The sequence below is a fragment of the Hypanus sabinus genome, chromosome 13, assembly GCF_030144855.1.
Source record: "Hypanus sabinus isolate sHypSab1 chromosome 13, sHypSab1.hap1, whole genome shotgun sequence".
Lineage (NCBI taxonomy): Eukaryota > Metazoa > Chordata > Chondrichthyes > Myliobatiformes > Dasyatidae > Hypanus > Hypanus sabinus.
Genome location: NC_082718.1, coordinates 42,886,317 through 42,909,854, shown reverse-complemented (window position 1 = coordinate 42,909,854; position 23,538 = coordinate 42,886,317). Strand labels below are relative to the sequence as shown.

Below are 23,538 nucleotides of genomic sequence, written 5' to 3'. Positions count from 1 at the left end.
GTATTACTATTTTTTTGTTGATGATCAGATAAACTTTAGAACTCCCTACTGAACAACATTAGGAGCACTACAGTCAGTTAAGGCACAGGCTTGAAGTTCAAAAATTCAAAGTAAACTTATTGTCAAAGTACATACTGTATATGTCACCATATATAACCTGAGATCTATTTTCTCACAGATAATCACAGGTAGTACAAGAAGCACAATGGAATAAATGAAAGACCACACCCAACAAGGACGGACAAACAACCAATGTGCAAATACAAAACAAAAGAGAAAAAAAGGAAATAGTAATAATAATAAATAAACAATAACTATTGAGAATATGAGCTGAAGAATCATATCTCATGATACCTCTCTGTCCTTCGCGAGAGAGAGAGAGAGAGAGAGAGCCTGCCTGAGATATCAAAGTGTTGGGATGGACAGTAGTTTTTTGATGGTCTCTAGACCATGGTCTCTTTAGGATCTTTGCTACTGCTTGCATGGCAAGTGGTGGGGTGGCTCAGTACTTTTACTGGAAAATGTAGGAAAGGAGGGAGTGGGAGGGCTGATGCTTTTGCTGCTACTTGTGCATGGGAGGAGGGGGTAGAGGATGTTGAGGTTCTGATGTTAGTGTCATTTATTCTTTGTTTTTTTTTCTGTTTCATAAAGGTCTGTGAAGGTTAAGAATTTCAGGTTGTATACTGTATACATTCTCTGATATTAAATTGAACCATTTGAGTTTTTGAAGGTGAGTCCATGTGTTATGGGAACAGTTCAGTGATGGGGCATGTGAAGTTGAGTGAAGTTATTCCCTTTGGTTCGATGATGTTTGAGGAGTAATAAGCATTCTTGAACCTGGTGGTGCAGCTCACCACCACTTTTGCAAGACAGTTAATATAGTCTGACCTTGTCAGCAATGCCAACGTGTGTGAATCCAGTATGAACTCTGTGAGAGAGCTGTGCAATTAATTCCATTCCATTCCTTTCTTCTTCCCATTACCCTGTGAACATCTATCTCTTCAAATTATTACCTCATTCTCTTTAAGGATTAATGGTCAGTCTGGACCTCATTATCATTTTCTAAATATTGAACATCTCTATCAAACCTCTCTTAAACTTTTACCAATTTTAGAACAACCCCAGGCTTTCCAAACTCACTTCTTCAGTGAACTCCATCATCTTTGGTACCATATTATACGCTGCAGTCCTTCTCTGAGGCCTTGAGATGCTTTTAAAAGTGTGGCAGAGTGAACCAACACAATGCCTTAGCTGAGGTCTAACTTGTGCTTTATGAAGGCAAAATAAATCGTCTACACCTGCATGTTTTAGTTTAATGCCACAAGCATGAATAGAAATGTATTTCTATTGGTGGAACCTAAGGTTGATTAGAACATTACTTAATCCTTTGTGATAAGTTAATCATCCCCATCATCAGTGATCACTAATAGTCGAGTATGATTCTTCTGCTGGTGGTTGATCTGGTCACTTGTGAATCCTGAGATGGCTGAAGAGACTAATCTGTAATCCACAAGTCCTACTGCAATGTTGGCAGGTGTAAGTCATTGAAGAAGTGGTGGATGTAGCTGCTTGGGCCTTTCCCTGTCTCTCCTTCCGCTGAAGCTGCTTAGTCTCAGCAGCATGGTCGAGGTATACTTTGAGCTGTGCAGTCCTCTCATACACATTCCTTATCCAGCTTTTCCTATCCTGTACTAATTTCTATTCAGGTTGATGTGGCGCTTCCTCAGGTGGATCTTGACATTGTCTTTGAACCTCTTTTTCTGCCCTCCAGGAGTGCGCTTTGCACTTTTGAGTTTCTCGAACAGGAGTTGTTTAGGGAGGCGGGAGTCAGGCATATGGATGATGTGGCCAACCCATTGCAATTGGTGTAGAGTCATGATCGTGGCTATGGAGTTAATGTTAACTTCCTCCAGGATGCTGGAGTTAGTACATCCGTTCTTCCAGCTAACTCTCAGAATCTTTAGGAGGCATCTTTGATGGTAAGTTTCTAGGGATTTTATGTGCTTGCTGTATGTTGTCCATGACTCTGTTCCATATAACAAGGAGGGAAAGACTATAGTTTTATGGACTAAAAGCTTAGCATTGGTCTTGATATCCCAATCTTCAAACACCCTCTTTCTCAGCCTGGCCAAAGCTCTACTTGCACAGCCTATTCTGAGATTTATTTTAAGGTTTATGTTGGCTCTTGAAGAAAGAAGGCTGCCAAGATATAGGAAATGATCAGCGTTCTCTAGAGAGATGTTGTCAATTTGGATGGTTAGAGTTTTAGGAACTTGATCTGGAGCAGCTTGGTGCAGAACTTGGGTTTTCCTGATGTCTAGATTAAGTCCCAGGAGCTTGTATGATTAATACAACTGCCTGAACTAGTAAAAAAAATCCTTGCAGTCTACATAGATGTTATGTTCCACATTCTGCACAGATAGCAAAAATCAGAAGTGCATATCAAACTTTGGAACAAGTGGAATCTGAGGTTTTTCAATGGCATCTTTCTCAAGAGTTTTTAGAATTTTGGAAAAATAAAACTACAACATTATCAATATCGTTAGCCATGTATCTCAAAATGCTAAGATAAAGTCCATTAGAACCTGAGGCAGGAGAAACTTGGAGGAGGAAAAAAATACATTGTTCAAATAAAGTAGCAAGTCATAAGATTGGGTAGAATGTGACAAACAGTAAGAATGACCGAGTAATTTAATAAAAAAGAAATAGCCATAGTGTAAGACAAAGCTATTGGGAAATATAAAACAGATGGTAAGCATTTCCATGGATACTTAAAACAAAAACATCTGAGTATGCATTTGTCCTATTGAAAGTGACCTTAGGGATTTAATAACTGAAGGATGAATTAAACAGCTCTCTATGGAGGAGAGAAATGACATCCCAGAGATAGTTGTAAATCATGAACTAGAAGTGGGGAAGGAACCCAGGAAAATTACAATCACAAAGGAAGAGGTACTGACAAAATGAGCAAGACATTGCACTTAAACAACATGCCATTTAAAGTTCAAAAAGTTCAAAGTAAATTTTGTTATCTCAGTAGATATATGCCACCATATACAACCCTGATATTCATTTTCTTGTGAGCATTCTTAATAAATCTATAGAATAGTAACTATAATAGAATCAAGGAAAGGCTGCCTAGCTAGAGCATTCAACCAGAATGCAGAAGACTACAAACTGTGCAAATGCAAGTATAAATAACTAGCTATAAATATCAAGAACATGAGGTGAAAAGTCCTTGAAAGTGTGTCCACTGATTTCAATGATGGGGCAAGTGAAGTTATTCACTTTTGTTCAAGAGCCTGATGGTTGAGGGGTAATAACTGGTCCTAAACCTGGTGGTGTGAGTCCTGAGGCTCTTGTTCCTTCTTCCTGATGGCAAGAGAGAGAGGAGCACACGCTGTGGATGGTGGGCGATCCCTGATGATGGACGCTGCTTTCCTATGACAACTTCTCATGTAAAAATGCTGCACTAAACAGTGGAGATTGCAAAGATCTGAATTTGCAAGAATCTAATGTGAAGGTATATTCATGCAATGTGAAATGAATACAAAAGGAGAGAAATCGTCTGGTAATAACCTGTAATTCAGAGAAGGTTCACTAAACTGATTTCTGGAATGGAAATGTCGACCTGTTGTGTAGGATCAGGCAGAGGCTAGGCTTGTATCTGCAGGAATTCAGGAGGGTGAGACATACAGTATCTCAGTTGAAAATTGTGAGAAACTAGAATTCAAGGCCATTGTTTTGTATAAAATTAACACAGAAAAATTACCTTGAAAAAAGTCATTGTGGTTTTTATCATTTCTGGTGCAGTTAAGTAAGATCTATGTGGTTTTGAATGACAACACCCTGCAGAGATTACAGTTTCCACACCATTACCACCAAGAACCTTGGGAAGCAAATCACAGCCATAAAGAATATGCTCCACATAAGCCACAGCAGAGTGATAGAAAAGGTTGCCATGGATGGCGGGTAGCTGTCTTTATAATGCATGGCCACACAAGGAGCCCCACACAAGCTATTGGCTCATAATTAGAGCAGAGAGCACAGCTTATCAGTACCATACATAGTTTTCAAAGTCTGCAGTAATTACTGTAAGACCTAACAATTATGTAACAAATAATCACAGGCCATAAGGTGCAGACAGCCAATGTTCCAGTTGGGAGCCTTCAGTTCAGGTTTCCTGACCCACTTTCTGTGGGATTTCTTTTCTGTTTTTAATGGAGTTAAAATTAAATCTCACTAGTGCCTTTGTTTCCATTACTATTGGGAAGGCAGAAATAAGTGTGGTGAGTGTTGACGATGACATCATTTGCATAAGTGATGCTGAAGAAATGTCAGACAAAATTAAATGAATGATGACCAGAACTACTTGGTCCAACTATCTGATGGATTGAACCTCATCTATGTCAAAACATACCCAGCAGATCTAAAATTACCAGGCTTTCCTTTATCTTTAAAAAAAATGAAAACTTTAACACTCCAGAAAGCAGTCCAACTGATTAAAATGTCATAGAACGGTAAACTTAAAATCAAAGCATTACTCTGGAAGATCAAAATATATCTTAAGCGGAAAATGCAGAAGAAATGACAGCAAATTACACCATTTCACAGATTGAGGACAGGCTTCACTTAGACTTGTTAAATTTACATCATTCTTATAATTCTCATAATGCATACTCCCATCTATCATCTAATCTGCATACAAGTAGGCAAATAACAACTTCCCTTTCCTTTGTGATGTGTAGTCAGATGCATTTTGTTGAGTTCATTATCATCAACTATGCTGGTTTAAGATCCATAAGTAATTTTCATTCTGCTTTAATTTGTTAAATCACAGAATGTTTTCATTAAATATCAATTATGAATGAAATCGCTACATTAGAACTATCCATATTTTTGCATCAAATTAAAAACAACGCCGAACACTTGGATTTCAGAGCTTCATAAAACAAAATCTAGAAATTTATTCTGAATTAAATGGCATGAGAAAATCATACAAAAACAATTACAATTACAACTATAATCTTGCCAAAGTCACCATATTAATGTGCCTTTTTTATTAATAACACTTCATGTTGCATGATAATTGTGCAGAATGTTTCAGTGTTTACTTGCAGTCAAGGGTTAAGGACTATCTCAACTGCAATGTGCTTGTTTATTTAAGTGCTGTGTAATCCAAAGTCAATTCTCACTGGAATGAACACATGAGCATGTTTTTTTCTTTGGGGAGGGAGAGTAGCTGGGAAATTAGGATCTTCATGAATCTGGCCCAGGCTTTTCCAGTCAGCACCAAACCTAACATTTGCAGAGTCAGATGATCGTGCAAAGTTGTGCTACTGCCAGCACTGCACCTGACACTATTTTGATTAAATGGAAACTGCCACAGTAGGAGAATGACTGCCATAAGACAACCAGAGAAAATCCTCAGTGAATCGTCACTCCAATCCAGTGGTTTCCAACCCTTTTTTATGCCATGGAGTCTCTCAATTTACAGAGGGGTCTATGGACTCCAATTTGGGAATCCCCTGCTCCAGTCTGACTTCGATGTTACGAGAATAAAATCTGATAGGTATATATTACAATGATCAAAATAACTGCACAACATTGTTCCTATTGCATCATTATTTGCAGCCATTTTATTTTAAGCACCTGGTGCACCATCCTGTGATTGCTTCTCCACCTTGTATTAATATCAGAACATTCATAGCATGGAACAGAATCAGGACACTTCCTCACATGTGGGAGGAGCTGCTAACAGACAATGATGATAATTTTGCTCCTCCATAACAATCTTTGAAGCACCCATGCAGAGATGTTCTTTTATATTCTAATATGCAAAGAATGATGAGATGTTTAATGCGGCTCCCACGAAGAACCACACAGCCCAAGACTTCACAGTTCTGTTGAAGTAAGAAGTACATCAGGGCACTTACAAAAACTTGTAGGTTTTTTCATCCAAATTTTCTCAAAGTTTTTCACCCTCATCAAATTAGTGACATTCACAGAATGGATTTGGTGCTAGTTTTCCTGAATCAATCTAATTCAGTTTATCGATGAGCATAGATTATTAATGGATCCTAGCATTGATGGCATTAGATACTGTGTGTTAGATTAGAATGCCTGAACTGCATTTCCATTTCGTCAGATTTTTAACTGGTGTAGATTCTAATATAATAGCACTTTTTCTTTGATGTTTAGTTTCCTGTTAGTTATGCACAAGGAGATCAGATATTCTCATAGGAATAGTGTGTCCTTTATCTTTACAACATAGCCCAAGCACCCACAATGCTTTGGGAGCATACAATGCAAACTCGAGAAAGAATTAATTCACTCTTTTTTTAGTAACACACATGTTGTGCAAGTAGTCCCCAGAGAAAATGTCCATACCAAGAAGTGGCAATCATATTAAGGCGCAGCCACTAGCTTTACATTTTGTGTTTGGCTGGCAAATAGGAAACATAAATAGATAGAAGAAATTCATGAAGGGTTTGATTTTATATTTATTCAATAGATACCTCGATGAATACGGGAATGATGGCTTATGATAAATTTATTGGGAAAATATCACATCCAAAGGGACTATTGCAGGTTATGAAATAGACTTCAGAGTACAATGATGTTGAAGCTGAACATGGACCAATATTCTACAAAATACCCAAATTTTAGGTGTGTACAGATTCTTCAACAACATTTTCCCTTAGAACTTCTCTCAACATTAAACATAGTAGTTACACTTGCAGTCTATTCCATGGCATATTATGTATTTTGATATACCATTTATAATCTGATTATTCCAATTCTCAATAAAAAACATATTTAATTTTCATTGTCTTTTCCTTTTCCTCTCCTAAAACAACTGTACTTAAATAGATGAGCTTAGGACATAGATCAGCATGTGGAGTTCTGATATTGTGGCCACTAGTGAGACTTGCTTGCAGGAGTGGCTGAACTCAGTGCTCTGGGATTCGGTTGTTTTAGACACGATGAAGCAGGAGGGACGAAAAGGGAAGGGGTGGCATTACTAGTCAGGGAAAAGGTCACAGCAGTGCTCAGTCAGTACAGACTGGTGAGCTAGTTAGGCTTTATGGGTAGAATTGAGGAATAAGGAAGGTGTGACAACATTAATGGGATTATATTTACACTACACACTGCATCCGCAAAGGAAACAGCATTATGAAGGACCCCATGCACCCCTCATACAATCTCTTCTCCCTCCTGCAGTCTGGGAAAAGACTCCAAAGCATTCAGGCTCTCACGGTCAGACTACGTAACAGTTTCTTCCCCCAAGCTATCAGACTCAATACCCGAAGCCTGGACTGACACCTTGCCCTATTGTCCAGTTTATTATTTATTGTAATGCCTGCTCTGTTTTTGTGCACTTTATGTAGTTCTGTGTAGGTCTGTAGTCTAGTGTAGCTTTCTCTGTTTTTTTTTAATGCAGTTCAGTCTAGTTTTTGTACTGTGTCATGTAACACCATGGTCCTGAAAAACGTTGTCTTATTTTTACTATGTACTGTACCAGCAGTTATGGTCGAAATGACAATAAAAGTGACTTGACTTGACTTGACTTATAGATCACCCAAAAGTCTGCGGGATTTTGAGAAACAAATTTCTCGAGGGATCACAGACTATTGCAAGAAACAAAAGGTTGTGATAATAGGTGATTTTAACTTTCCACGTTTGGACTGGGACTCCCATACTGTAAAAGGGCTGAATGAGAGAGAGCTTGTCAGCTGTGTTCAGGAAAGTTTCCTTAACCAGTACACAAAAGTCCCAACTAGAGAGAGTGCAATGCTGGATCTCCTATTAGCTAATGAGACAAGGCATGTGATAGAAGTTTGTATAGGAGAATATTTTGCATCTAGAGATCATAATGTCATTAGTTTCAAGGTAATTATGGAAAAGGATAGTACAGGTCCTTGGGTTGAGATTCTAAATTGGAAAAAGGCCAATTTTGATGGTTATCAGAAAGGATCTGGCAAGTGTGGATTTGGAAAGATAGTTTTCTGGCAAAGGTATACTTAGCAAGTGGGGAGCCTTTAAAAGTGAAATCTTAAGAGTACAGAGTCTGTATGTTCCTGTCAGAATAAAAAGCAAGGAAGCAGATTGAGAGAATCTTGGTTTTCAAGAGATACTGTGGCCCTGTTTAAGAAAAAGGAGAGGCATGGCAGGTGTAGGCAGGCAAGAACACATGAAGTACTTGAGCAATACAAGAAATGTAAGAGAACAATTAAGAAGGAAATCAGGAGGGCTAAAAGAAGGCGTGAGGTTGCTCTAGCAGACAAGGTGAAGGAGAATCCTAAGGTCCTCTACAGATATATTCAGAGCAAAAAGTAGCAAGGGACAAAATTGGTCCTCTGGAAGATCAGAATGGTAATCTATGTGTGAAGCTGAAAGAGTTAGGGGAAGATCTTAAACAGATTTTTAAGATCCAGAGGACCAATTTTGTTTTGTTTTGTTTTGTTTGCTTTTAATTCCATACAGAGAACGCTCAGGAAAACCGGCATCAAATTCCCCGTATGTGTTCTCATACTTGGCAATAATAAAGGATTCTGATTCTGAGATTTTTTTTGCATCAGTATTTACTTGGGAGATGGACACAGTCTATAGATGTAAGGTAATGCAGCACTGAGGAATTAGTGAGAATTCACTAAAGAGGAGCTGTTTGCAAATTATCGTGGATAAATCACTAGGGCCTGACAGTGTCCCTTAAAAATGTGTTCCCTTGGACCCTGTGGGAGGCTGGTGTAAAATTGCAGGGGCCCTAGCAGAAATATTTAAAACATCCTTAGCCACAAATGAGGTGCCAGAATATTAGAGAATATCTAATGTTGTTTGTTTAAGAAAGGCTCTAAGATTAAGTCAGGAAATTATAGGCCGATGAGTCTGATATCAATAGTGGGACAGTTATTGGAAGATATTCTAGGGAACTAGATATACAAGTATTTGGATAGACATGGACTGATTAAGGATAGTCAACATACCTTTGTGTGTGGTAGGTCGTATCTAACCAATCTTATCGAGTTTTCAAGGAAGTTACCAGGAAAGTTGATGAAGGCAAGGCAGTAGATACTTAGATGGACATTAGCAAAGTCCCAATGTGAGGTTGGTCAAGAAGGTTGGCATTCAAGATGAGGTAGTAAATTGGATTAGACATTGGCTTTGTGGAAGACAGAGAGTTGTTATAGATGGTTGCCTCTCTGACTGGAAGCTTGTTCCACAGGAATCTGTTGTTGTTTGTCATCTATATAAATGTTCTGGATGATGATGTGGTAAGCTGGATCACCAAAGTTTAGGGTGTAGTGGACAGCAAGGAGGACTATCAAATCTTGCAGTGGGATCTGCATCAGCTGGTGAAATGGGCTGATGGAATTTAATGCAGACAAGTGTGATATGTTACACTTTGGGAGGTCCAACCAGGGTAGGCCTTACACATTGAGTGGTAGGGCACCAAGGAGTGTGGTACAACAAAGGAACCTGGGTATGCAGATCCATTAATTCCTTGAAAGTGGTGTCACAGGTAGATAGGGATGTAAAGAAAGCTTTTGGCACATGGACCTTCATAAATCAATGTACTGAGTACAGGGGATGGAATGTTATGTTGAAATTTTATTAGATTTGGTGAGGCCTAATTTAGAGTTCTGTGTCCAGTTTTGCTCACTGACCTACAGGAAAGACATTACAGTGAATCTGTTCTTCCCACTTACTTTTGCCACTTCCTGAAATTTATCCACATAAGACACAGAAGCAGAATTTGGCCATTTGGTCCACATTTGTTTGTACAGCATGAATGCCTGGAATAAGTTTCACTCAGCTATTGGAATAATTGTCTCCTTGTCAGGTATTTAAAATCTTGAGTCTGCCTGAGACTTGGTCAACATCATTTCTCAATCATATTTTTTGCTATAAAAAGAAACCCATTTACTGCTCGTGGGAGTTTGCTGTACAAAAATTTAACAGACATATTTGCTAACAAACTATGACATGCATTTTGGAATTAATTAATTGGTTATGAATCACATTCCCACATCCAGAAAACGTTATAAAATGCTCCTTACATGATTTTTTACTTAATATTTTCTGAAGCAAACAACTATTGTTTGATGACAAGCTGATCCTTTGCTGCAAGTGCATGGCAGAATCACATGGAAATTCTGCCAGCCCTGTTCCATAACATGGAGAAAATGAAAAATGATCTGCTACACTGTTAATAAATATTGGATTTAACTAAGCACACATACTGCATCAGAATGTCACTATAGTGGACACTATGACAAGTTTGTTTAATATGCTTCTACAGCTGAGACAGGAAATTGCTGTAAGTCACTTCCTGATATAGATCGAAAATGTATGCAACTGGCATTATTACTCTCAATCATTTTCATAATGAGGGCACAATGACAGCTATGCATTAGAGCATAGTCTTAAAGGACCAGTGTACTTAACTTTTATTTATTTATTAGGATACAGTGTGGAATAGGTCTTTCAAGCTGCGCCACCCAACTACCCCTGATCTAATCCTAGCCTAATCACAGGACAACTTACAATGACCAATTAGTTTACTAATCTGTATGTTTTTGGACTGTGGGAGGAAACCCACATGGTCACAGGGAGAACGTACAAACTCCTTCCAAGCTGCAGCAGAAATTGAACCTGGGTCACTGGTACTGTAAAGCATTGTGCTAACCATGCTGCCCCTAAGGAATGGGTTAAACGGTGTGTTCCATATTCCTTGTCTCAGCTACACAAATTTAGGAGGAAGAGGCACAGAGGTTTTGCTTAGGATCATAGCTGACCAATGTCTTTGAGAAGCCTTAGCTTGACAACCTTACTTTTATTCTCTAGTTCTCTCGAAATAAATGCTGACATTGCATTTGCCTTCCTACTACTGTTTGCAAGTTAACCTTTAGGGAATCCTGCACGAGGTTTGCTAATTCCCTTTGCATCTCTGATTTCTAAATTTTCTCCCTGCTCAGAAAATAGTCTACACCTTTATTCTCTCGACCAAAGTGCATGAATAAACACTTCCCTACACTACATTCCATCTGTTACCTCTTTGCCCATTCTCCTAATCCACCTCAATCCTTCACCAGACTCACTGCTTCCTCAAGACCACCTGTCCCTTTGTATGTTAATGTAATGGGTGGAAACATATACATAATTCACAACCACTGACATTGAGTTGGGTTCACTTCAAGAGGCTGGCCTGACATGATGACATAATTACATGAAGATTTGTTACTGCACTTTATGTCCAGTGTTTGGAGAACAATAAAGGAATTGTTACAGTTCTCTTAAACTTAAAACACCTCTGCTATTTTTTTTTAACAAAAACCTATACCTTGACCTACCTTCTTGGTGTCTGCAAACTTGGCCAAAAAGGCATCAATTCTGTCATCTAAATCATTGACACATAACATGAAAAGAAGTGGTCCCAAACGGACTACTGCTGAACTTCACTTGTCACTGGCAGCCAATCAGAGAAGGCCCCTTTATTCAAACTCTTTACCTCCAGCCAGTCAGCCTATCTTCTATCTATGCTAGTATCTTCACTATAATACCATCAGCTCTTATCTTGTTTATCAGCCTTATGTATGACACCTTGTCAAAGGTCTTATGAATATCCAAGTAAGCAATATTTACTGACTCTCCTTTGTCTATCCTGCTTGTTATTTCCTCAAAAAAATTCCAACAGTTATGCAGATTTTGGCCTGTTATATTATGTGCCTCCAAGTATTTTGAAACCTTATCTTTAATAGTGACATCTTCCCATCTACTGTGTTCAGGTTAACTAACCTTTAATTTCCTTTCATGTGCCGGCATCCCTTCTTAAAGAATAGATTGATATTTGCCATTTTCTAGTTGTTCAGAACCATTCCAGAGTCTAGTGATTCTTGAAAGATCACTAATAATGCCTCCACAATCTTTTCACCTATCTCTTTCAGAACCTTGGGTACAGTTCATCTAGTGCAGCTGACTTCAGGCCTTTCAGCTTCTCAAGTACCTTCTCTTTAGTAATAGCAACTACATTCACTTCCATCCCTTGACACTCGCAAACTTCTTTCACACTGCTGGGAAGTTTCATAGTAAAGACTGTCTCAAAAACACTTGTTAAGTTTGTCCGCTATTTCTTCATGCCCCCATTGCTACCTCTCCAGTGCTATTTTTCCAGCAATCTGATATCCACTCTTGCCTCATTTACTCTTTATATATCTGAAAAACTTTTGGCATCCACTTTTATATTAATGGCTAGCTTATTTTCATATTTCTTTTCTTTCCCTATGGCAAATTTGTTGCCCTCTATTGCTTTTAAAAAGCTATCCAATACTCTAACTTCCCAGTAATTTTTACTATATTTTATGCTGCATTTGACCTCACTTGTCAGCCGTGGTTGCCTCATCCTCCCTTTAGAATACTACTTCTTTGGGATGTATTGATCCTGTGCTTTCCAAATTACTCCGTGAAATTTCAGTCATTGTTGTTCTGCCATCATCCCTGCCAATGTCCCCTTCCAATCAACTTTGGCCAGCTCCTCTCACATGTAATTCCTTTACTCAATTGTAATACTGATACATCTAATTTTAGTTTCTCCCTCTCAAACTGCAAGGAGAGTGCTATCATATTATAATCAATATCTCCTAAGGGTCCTTTATCATAAACTCCCTAATGAAATCCGGCTCATTATACAATATCCAATCCAGAACTGGGGGAGGGGGGGTGTATAGAATGTGAGATAGTATCTATCTTAGCCAGGGCTCCCACGATTTCTTCACCTGCATCCCAAAGAGTTCTTGGATATACCTGTTCAGACCCCATTGATTTACCTACCTTCATACATTTTATGACACCTAGTACCTCCTCCACTATAATGTGGATTATCCCTAAGACATCCCTTCCAACTATCTCAAGTTCCATCTTCATGTCTTTTTCGACAGTAAAATCAGAGCACAAAAATGCATTGAACTCTTCACCCTTCTCCTGTAGCACAACACAAATGTGTCCACGTTTATCTTTGAGAGGCCCCTAGGTTCTCCCCTGCCTTCTTGTACTTAAAGAATCTCTTTGGATTCACCTTAATCTTTTCTGCTAGAGTTCTCATGCCTCCTTTTTGCTCTTCTGATTTTCTTCTTAGGTATTCTCCAGCATCCCTCAAGTCTCCTCCAGGGATTCACTTGATCCAACTGCCTGTTGCTGACCCAGGCCTCGTTCTTTCTCCAGGATCATCCAAGATACCCTACTCCTGTCAGTCTTGCTCTTCACTCTAAGGAATATGCAGACCTTGAAATCTATCTCACTTCGAATAACCTCCCATTTGCCAAACAATACACACAAAATGCTGGAGGAGCTCAGCAGGCCAGGCAGCATCCATGAAAAAAGTACAGTTGACGTTTCAGCCCAAAATGCTGAGTTCCTCCAGCAATTTGTGTGTGTTGCTTGGATTTCCAGCTTCTGCATATTTTTCTTTTCCCATTTGCCAAATGTCCCTTTGCCTGCAAGCAACTACTTCAATCAACCTTTACAAGTTCCTGTGTCTAATACCATCAAAGTCTGCCTTCCACCAATTTAGAATTTTAATTTTGTGGACCAGATCTCTCTCTTTCCATAACTAATTTAAAATTAATAAAACTTACTTTGCAAAAAATGAAGGGATGATTAGATAGACAATTCATCATCAGCCGTTATTCATTACTCTGCAAGAAAATGGGCACTTAGGAATGTAACTGCTTCAAATCTAAGAAAACATTAACCACCCTTACTTTTGCAAGATATGTAAAATAGCCTTACTATCTGTACATCAATTACAGGTGGCCTGACAGTATCTGAGTAAACAAGGAAATAGCAATATTCATTCAGTAATTATATTTGACAATACAACATATTCCCATCAACACTATGTTAATCAATTTCCTCCTTACTATATCTGACAAGCAAGGAACTTTAATGCAAGTCCATCATTTCACTTCACCAGTTGCAAAAGCTTTTATTCTGAGTAGTGGGCAGATTCTGATTGCTCCATCAAGTGCTTAGAGATGTCTCAATGGATAGATTAATCAAATTTGATACAATTATGTATACAATTTATAAGGAGCACACACAAAATGCTGGTGGAACGCAGCAGGCCAGGCAGCATCTATAGGAAGAAGCACTGTCAATGTTTTGGGCCGAGACTGTTCGTCAGGTCTTTAGTCTAGTGCTGACGAAGGGTCTCGGCCTGAAATGTCGACAGTGCTTCTCCCTATAGGTGCTGCCTGGCCTGCTGCGTTCCACCAGTATTTTGTGTGTGTTGCTTGAATTTCCAGCATCTGCAGATTTCCTCGTGTTGACAATTTATAAGGATTCTCTTATACATCTGCAAAATATCTTCTCTGTATATAAATAGCATAGAATACAAGTATTATAATCTTTAAATCTTCATTTAAATGACTGAAATCATTATGAACATAAATTGTCCATTGAAAACCGAAAACTGTCTCACATAAATTCTCCCTCAAAAATGCAAAAAGTATATTATTAAATAAAACAACAGTTGATAGTGTTATGCAAAATTATAGCTTGAGAAACTGAATCTGTTTTCTTGTTCAATTTTCAAGAGAGCAAATTGAAACATAGTTTTACTGTCAATCACCTTTCCTGACTGATTAAAGGCAAATTACTCTTGCGAAAAGTAAATGATTATGGTTTCTTTATCTCTAGGAAACTTTTTAAAAGAAACCTTGAATTACACATGAAATAGAAATGAGCAGAAAATGTTAAAAGAGATAATCAAAAAGAGAGACTCTTTCATCAAAAGAGAGAATCTTTAATCGTTAACTGTTTTCAAAGCTGAAGATGAGTATCATTTTTTGTGATAAAGGACAGGTTGAAGAAGATAGCTGATCAGCTAAACTTTTCAGAGTAGGGAAATATCAGAAGATTACTTTTGTACAAAGGAGAGGAAGAAGGAATGAAAAAAATCATTGTGATGTTTGCTTTTTCAGTAGCTAAGTTATAGAAAAGGAGAGACATACATCTCATGGAAGAGAAAATGCTGCAGGTAGTGGGGAAGGAGACCATCCAGGATTGAAGCATCCAAAATGTACCCTCTGACAAGTCTGTGATGTCCTCTTCACATCTGCATTGGGTGAGCACTGATATGAACTAGAAACTCACTCATAGATATTGAAATTCTGGGGTATTTTACCATAACTAGAACCCTTTTTGGTTAACTAGCTGGTCTGAATTGCTGAAAAATTACCCTGGCAGCTTCAGAGGAAAAATGATGGTGAGGACTAGAGGCAGTGGGGGAAACAAGCAGTTGCTGAACAGTCCATTGGATGTTCCTGGTCCTCAAGGAACAAAGTGAGTTTGCTAATGGGGAGATCCAAGTTTCCCTCACTGGGTACAAAAGCCCAAAGGAGCATCTATACTTTTGTCTGTCTGCACTAGGGAAAGTAAAAGTGATTTCTGCCTTTTTACAACCGGTTCACAAACTGGACTTCTCCACTCTGTTTCTTCTTGGCTGTGAACTCACTTTTGTGAGCTTTAGCTATGAATGTTATTTGCTTACATTTTATTGTTAGCATGATTTGTTCTTTTATTTGCACACTGGGTGCTTGACGCCTTCTTATTTTAATGGGTTCTATTGGGTTTTTTTTTGTTTAGTGGTTGCCTGTAAAGAGACAATCCTCAAGGTTGTATATAGTATACATGCTTTGATAATAAATTTTCTTTTAAATTTTAACTATTTCCATGTTACCACTGTTAGTTTCAGAAGAGGTTATGACACCAGCTGATCTTGTGAGGACTTTGTTAATAAATGGAATCAGAGAATGGCACTGCAATCGAACACTTATTATAAATGCATAACGTGGCTCTTATTGACAAAAAGGAATATGTTCAGTGTTGAGAAATTATACTCCTGGTATTATCTCACAGAGTAAATGAATAGCAATGGTGTTCAGGAGTGTGAATCAAAGGTACTGTAGAATACTTACTACCTTGTTAAATTTTCTAAATAAAATGGATATTGCAGTTATTTATAGGTTTTGAACAAAATGTTACTGCTGATTCACTGAACTAGTCTGGCTGGAAAATCTCAGGCATATCTTGCACAAATGCTCAGATCATAATATCATTTGAAGGAACCTATTGATATGTTGTTCGAAAATGGATTTTCCCCACATTTGCTTCAGGGCAGGTAAGTAAATTGAATGATTCTAAATGTCTTACATACTTACTTTTACGTAACCATCTCTATTTTCTACCAGGTTACATGCATTAAATTTACAAAATTTTCCACAAATTGCTTTGAGGAACCAACTCTAATATACAACCGTACAACAATTCTGTAATTGATCAATTCATTCTGAAGCCAAATTGGTGTTGAGATGCTAGTTGTCATCCATATTATAGGACTGAACTTTGATATCATTTAGATAGAATGTCTCACTATTTTCCAATCTTAGTTATTCACATCTTCCTGTTCTAGAGATGGCATAAACACAAATCTGGGTTGAAAACACTGCTAGAACATGTGATGGAGAATTTAAACGAAAAATACTTCCATGAATCAATTGATTAGTATAATTACAATCACTGTTCACTTTTCAGAGGATCAACTGTGCAAGAAGTGAAATGTGGTAACACCCAGTTTGTTTCATGCCATTTCAGAAATGTAACCCATGACTTTCTAGAAGTACAAAAATGAGAAAATCTGCAGGTGCCAGAATTCTAAGCAACACACCCAAAATGCAGGAGGAACTCAGAAGGCCAGGCAGCATCTATGGAAAAGAGTAAAACAGTTGACGTCTTGGGCTGAGACACTTTATCAGAGCTGGGGGGAAAAAAAATGAGTAGTCAGAGCAAGAAGGTGTTGGGAGGGGAGGAAGAAGTACAAGGTGGTAGGTGATAGGTGAAACCAGGAGAGGGAGTGGGGTGAATTAAAGGCCTGGGAAGCTGACAGGTGAAAGAGGTAACAGGCTGGAGGAAGGGGAATCTGATGGAAGAAAGTAGAATGCCAGGGAAGAAAGGGAAGGTGGAGGAGCACCAGAGGGAGGTAAGCACCACCACCCCACCCCCACCTTCTTACTCCGATTTCTCATCTTTTCTCCCCAGTCCTGATGAGGGGCCTCGGCCTGAAACGTCAGCTGTTCACTCTTTTCCATAGATGCTGCCTGGCCTGTAGAGTTCCTCCAGCATTTTATGTGCATTACTTCCTAGAAATACCCAGTTTTCTCTACTAGTTACAATTTATGTATCAATTGCAAATAGACTGGCCTCATTTGCCTTGCAGTACTCCCAGGAGCAATTACCAAAAACACCTCAGGAAAAGTTGTTTCCAGAGCATTGGACAAATAACCTTTTCAATTATGCCCCTTGTGTGTCCTCTGGAATGTCATTCCCACTCCTCAAACCATCTAGGTTTGCCAGCCCCACTTACTCCTCCCATCTAGCTCCTGACCCTCTGAGTCTCAGGTTCCCTAATGCCTCTCTCTGAATGTAGTAAAATTACTAGACAATTATGGTTTGAACAGATTCAAATAGTAAGCAATTTTGACAGCACGCTTTGTTTTAAGATCCTGATTAAAATGTACTATAAAGGTTCCCAGGAGCCACATTGGGAATAATCCTTGTAGACAAAATATTAGGAGTTAACTGTTACTGTTGTCATTAAGTTCAACAACAAACCAACCAAGATTTTAATAGTTTCCGATAATCAGCAAAGAGTCATTGAAATCGAATAGATTCAATTTCCACTGTTCCGATGGATGTGCAATTTTACCATTGATAGTTTTTGGTTGATATTCTAACACCTGCTGATTTTGTGAGAGTTGGTTAACAAATGTAAAAAGGGAATAGCCCTGCAGCAGAACACTTATTATGAAAACTTAACGTAGTTCTTCTATATTGACAAAAACCAACTTGTCCGGCAAGCAGAAATGGTACACCTTGTTCCATTTCACAGCAAATGAATAGCAGTATACTCACATGTGTGAGTTAAAGGTAATGTAGAATAGTTGTAACTTTATGATATTTTCTAAACAATTAGTTACTGTAACATATTACTGCTGATCTTTGGATAGTAAATATACCTGTAAACCACCATTTGCTCTTTTTTGGTGCACTCTGTATGAATGAAAGCTTACTTATGGACTTATCAAAATTTGGTGAAGTCGTGAATTGGATGAGAGCTAACTTGTTAAAAAAGCTTATGAAAACCAGTTTAAAAGCATATTTGTAACAAAGCCATACTTTTAATCCTTTGATCATTAAAGGAATGAATCAGAATGCAAACTTCAATACTGGTTAACATCAAAACAGCTCGTAGTAAAGGCACAAGGTATACAATCTTTTCTCAGCAAATATACTTACAAGCTTCTTCAAAACAATAAAAAGAGAGCATTGTTTAGTCAGGGAACACAGAGCTGGACGTACTCAAAGCATGATTTTTTCAAAGTGTCCCAATTCTTTGCTGGATCATATTTCAAACATTATGAATATAGCCATTTTGCAAGATTGTGTGATTATCAATGAATTTATTACTGATCTATTACTTATTGACTTGCTTTATTGATCCAGCAGAATACAAACATGAAGAGGAATTGCATAACAATGATAAACTGATTAAATAATGGAAAAGGAAAAATTATTTGTAACATTAGACTGTTCAATTCATTCTGCAGCAAGTCGGACATTATGTCTTCTCCACCATTCATTTAGAACAAACACCATATCCTGGATACACCTACAGTAGATACTATAAAAGTGCAGAAACATAATACGGCACTAATTCATGAAAAATGGACACTGCAAGGATCCTTTGGACTACTGACCACAGTTGAAGTATTTTCAACTGTGTCATCACTGACCTTACTTCCACCAAAAGATCAAAAGTGAGGAAGCTAACTTGTGTTTGCACAATGTTCCATTTGATCTACAACTCCTCAGAAACTGAAGCAGTCCATGCATTTACCATGATCTAGAAAATATTCAGACATAAACTGAGAAATGGCAATGATCATCTCCAAAAAGAGTCGAAACATGTGCCCTTGACCTTCAATAGAATTACTTGGACTATCAACATGCGGGGACTAATCACTGACCAGAAACTAATGTGGATCTGTATATGAACACCACACCTAAAGGCACAGGCACAGGTTAGCGACGATGAGTGACTAACCTCACGACATCCCAAAGTCTTTCCACCATCTATAAGGCACAGCCACATGTGGTGAAATACTCCCTACTTGATTGGATGAGCTTCACCCAAGAAGCCCAAAACCAATGAATCTCAATTTATTGGCAAGCAATCAACCTCTTTCAATATTATTCCATCCATCATGGCCACACGATGGATGGAATGATATACCATCCACAAAATACTGAGGTTACTCCTCCAGAGTGCCTCTCAAACCTGTGACCTCTAACACCAAGAAGCACAAAGGCAACTATTCCTTCATCATCAGAATCAGTTTTAATATCACCAGCATATGTGGTGAAATTTGTTGCGGAAGCAGTACAATGCAATACATAATAATAGAAAACAACCTGTGAATTACAGTAAATATATATATGTAGTGCAAAAAATAGAAATAAAAAAATAGTGAGATTGTGTTCAAGGGATCAATATCCATTCAGAAATTGGATGGCAGAGAGCAAAAAGTTGTTCCTGAATCTTTGAGTATTTTTAACCATCAAGAAGGCGACCAGTGGAAACCATCAAATGGAGCTCTGATGGAAACCATCAAATGGAGCTCTGATGGAAACCATCAAATGTTCCTGCTTCAGTCTGCTGCAGCTGAGAACCACAACTATGTCCAAGGTCATTGTTGAGTATAATCCCTGGAACTCTTCCCATACAGCAGTTCCCAATAGAGTGTACTTTCTCCAGAAGAATCGCAGCAAATGAAGTACAAATCTCACCACCACCAAGGGCAATTAAAGATGGGCAATAAATGCTGGCCTTCTCAACCTTGCCCACAACTTCAAAATTGAATAAACAAGTAAAGAGTATAAAAAACAGATACTAGCTACATTGAATTGAAAGATAATCGCAGTCAATTAGCTGTGAGTAGTTTTAAGATATTTTATATTTAGTTGTACATTAAACTGAAAGAATGTTAAACAATTTAAATTTACTTCATTTTTTACTGAAATACATCACCTAGCTCAACATAAACAGATCATTAAGAAGCCAGTCTAATTAAAAATAAATAACATACTAACATAAAAAGTAACACAATTAAACAAATACTTGCTTTTGGAAATTTGTGAAGAGTAGATTAAACTTTACAAAAAGAGGTACTGAAGATCTTATAACGAAAAAAGATTAGCGTTATTTATTACATATACATCATAAATATAGTGAAATGTGCCATTGGCATCAACAGGCAACACAGTCCAAGGCTGTGCTGGTGGCAACCCACAAGTGTTGTCATGATTCTGGTGCCAATGTGACATGCCCACAACTTACTAACTGTACGTGTTTGGAATGCAGGAGGTAGCTAGAGCCCCTGGAAGAAACTCGTGCAGTCACAGGGAGGACCAACAAACTCCTTACAGACAAGAGCAAGAATTGAATTTGGGTTACCGATGCTGTAAAACCTGACGCTAACCGCTATGCGTAGATATTGAGCACTTTTTTTTTACACAGAGAAAATGGCATTTATATGTATGTAGGTGAGCAGCCTAAAGACTGATATACAGTAGATCTCATTGGTAAAGTGGATGCTTGCCAAATACAGCAGGAAGTTGTGCTGCACCACTTGACATTCTTAAGGAGATGTTATCACCAAAGGTCCTCTAGATTTTAAATAAAATTCTGCACAGTTCTGGTCTCCATGCTACAGCACATAATTTAGCTAGAAAGGTTGAAGAAAAGATTCACAAAGATGTTACTAGGACTGGAGGGCTTGTGTTATAGCTAGAGGCTGGGCAGGGTGGGACTTCTTTTACTTGGAGCATAGAAGTCTGAGGGGTGACCTAATAAGAGGTAAATAAAATCATGAGGGGCATAGATTAGTGGTCACAGTCTTTTTCTAACTAGGTGAGTCCAAAATCCTGCACCATCTGTCTGGAACAGGTTACCCCTCAGGTTTCCACCTTACATCTGTGTCCTCTAGTTTTGGACTCACTTACCCAACCTAGGGTCCACGGACTACTCGGTTAATGATAAGTCTCCAAGGTACAGAAAAGGTTGTGAACCCCTGGTTTAGAGGGACATGGACCAAACCCAGACAAATGGGACTAGCTCAGATAGGTGTCTTAGTCAGCATGGGTAAGTATGACCAAAGGGTGTGTTTCTATGATGTATAATTCTGTGAGTCCAGAAAGAACATTTTTTCTAGAAAACAAATATTTAAAAAATGAAACAGCAGAGTTAATATATTTTTAAATAAGCAAGCTATGATTATGAACAGGGTGCCTGGGAATGTGATAAAAAGGAACAGATCCAACTTGACATGATGATGATAACTGTGTATGTCATGCAAGCTTCAGAAATGACATCAAATTGAAAGGAAGAGCAAAAGCCAAGACATATGGCTTTGTTTTAATAATAGTTGAATTTGCAAGGACAGTAATAGAGATCTGAAGACAGAGATATGAAAGAAAAGCAGAGGGGAAAGGAAAGTTCATAAAAGAGAAAGGAGAGCTAGATGACAGAATCAGGTTTAATATCACTGGCATGTGTCATGAAATTTGTTATTACACAGCAGCAGTTCATTGCAATACATAATAAAAACTGTAAATTACAGTAAATATACATTAAAAAGTTATATTAAATAAGTAGTGCAAAAAACAGAAAAAAAAAACATTGAGGTCGTGGTCAATGTCCATTCAGAAATCTGATGGCAGAGGAGAAGAAGCTGTTCCTGAAATATTGAGTGTGTGCGTTCAGGCTTTTGTACCTCCTCTCATTGTAGCAATGAGAGGAAGGATGTCCTGGGTGATGGGGGTCCTTAATGATGGATGCTGCCTTTTTGAAGCATCTCTCCTTGCAGATGTCCTGAATGCTGGGGAGGCTAGTGTTCATATATAACCATATAACCATATAACAATCACAGCACGGAAACAGGCCATCTTGGCCCTCCTAGTCCGTGCCGAACCCTTAATCTCACCTAATCCCACCTACCCGCACTCAGCCCATAACCCTCCACTCCTTTCCTGTCCATATACCTATGATGGGGCTGATTGAGTTTACGACTTTCTGGTGATCCTGTACAGTAGCCTCCCCCACCCCCCAGCACAGTAGATAGTAACGCAACCAGTCAGAATGCTCTCCATGGTACATCAGTAGAAATTTGTGAGTACCTTTGGCGACATACCAAAGCTCCTCAAACTTCTAATAAAATGTAACTGCTGTCATGCCTCCTTTGTAACCACATCACGAAGATAGATCCTCAGAGATGTTGACACCCAGGAACTTGAAACTCTTCACTTCTGATTCCTCAGTGAGGACTATTGTGTGTCCTTTTGTCTTACCATTGGAGGTAAGATAGACAGTAACAAAGGAGTGAGATAGGAAAGATGAGAGGCTAAGATAAAGAGAAACAAGCAGAAGGTAATGCAGATGATGTTCAACATGATTTAAAGAGGAATTTAGAGGGAGAAAATGGATGTGAAGGGACAGAATGGATGATGTGAAACAGTTGTATATCTTTATATCAAGTATGCATATAACTTAATTTTATTGATATTGAGCATCTCATTTCACTTAAAGCCTTCTAGATCCTTCTAATGTCATGCATTTAACACACTCAAGATTTTAAAATCTTATATTTTATCTTACAATGACCCAGAAGGATTCTATTCCAAGACTTTGTGGTCATGCTGACTCCCAGGGAGGCAAACCCACTTGTCTCATTCTCTCTCACACACGTCCATAAATGAAACACAAGGAATAATCTATCACCAACATTAACAAGTACATGCTAAGGGGCCAGTACTTTCCCTGTTGCATGACCTTGTCCTTGCCAAAAGACAAAACACTATGGGTTTGGGTTCACATGGATCTTTAGTTAAGATCTGAAGTGTCAACTTTGAGGTTGACCACTGATAAATGCTGCCCCTCATATTTGTTCACAGAAGTGCCCTCAACCCATCAAGTACTAATTGCCAGAAATCTCAGGGAAGTATCTAACTTCATCAAATCATCATCCCTGAGGCCTGACATGGTCATTCTGTCAGAAACCTCGAACCAGGTGGTCATGGTAGAACTGACAGTTTGTTGGGAAGACCTGATTGAGGAGGCGTTTGAGCATAAGAAAAGCCGAATACCAGGAGCTATTAGAGCGATGCCAGAGACAGGGCTGGAGGGACGATGCGAGCCTAGAGAGTTGGGGTGTAGAGGTTTTGCTGGCTGCTAGCTGTACAAAATCTACTCTCTTCTTGGCACTACGGGGACCTGCACAGAAAAGAGCCATCAGGACCATCACAGAGGCTGCTGAGCGAGCCTCCAGATGGCTATGGATCAAGAGGTGTGACCTGTGGACTAATGTTGCTAGGCTGTGCTGCCTGGGTGAGGGTGTCTGATATTGAAGGACCCGAAACACCTGA

At 38.6% G+C, this 23,538-nt stretch overlaps 1 protein-coding gene across 12 annotated transcripts in view; it reads right to left on the bottom strand.

Moving 5' to 3' along the window:
• Positions 1-23,538, bottom strand: part of anks1b (ankyrin repeat and sterile alpha motif domain containing 1B) — an 864,202-nt gene that overhangs the window by 210,187 nt on the left and 630,477 nt on the right. The gene's annotated exons all lie outside the window — the stretch shown is intronic.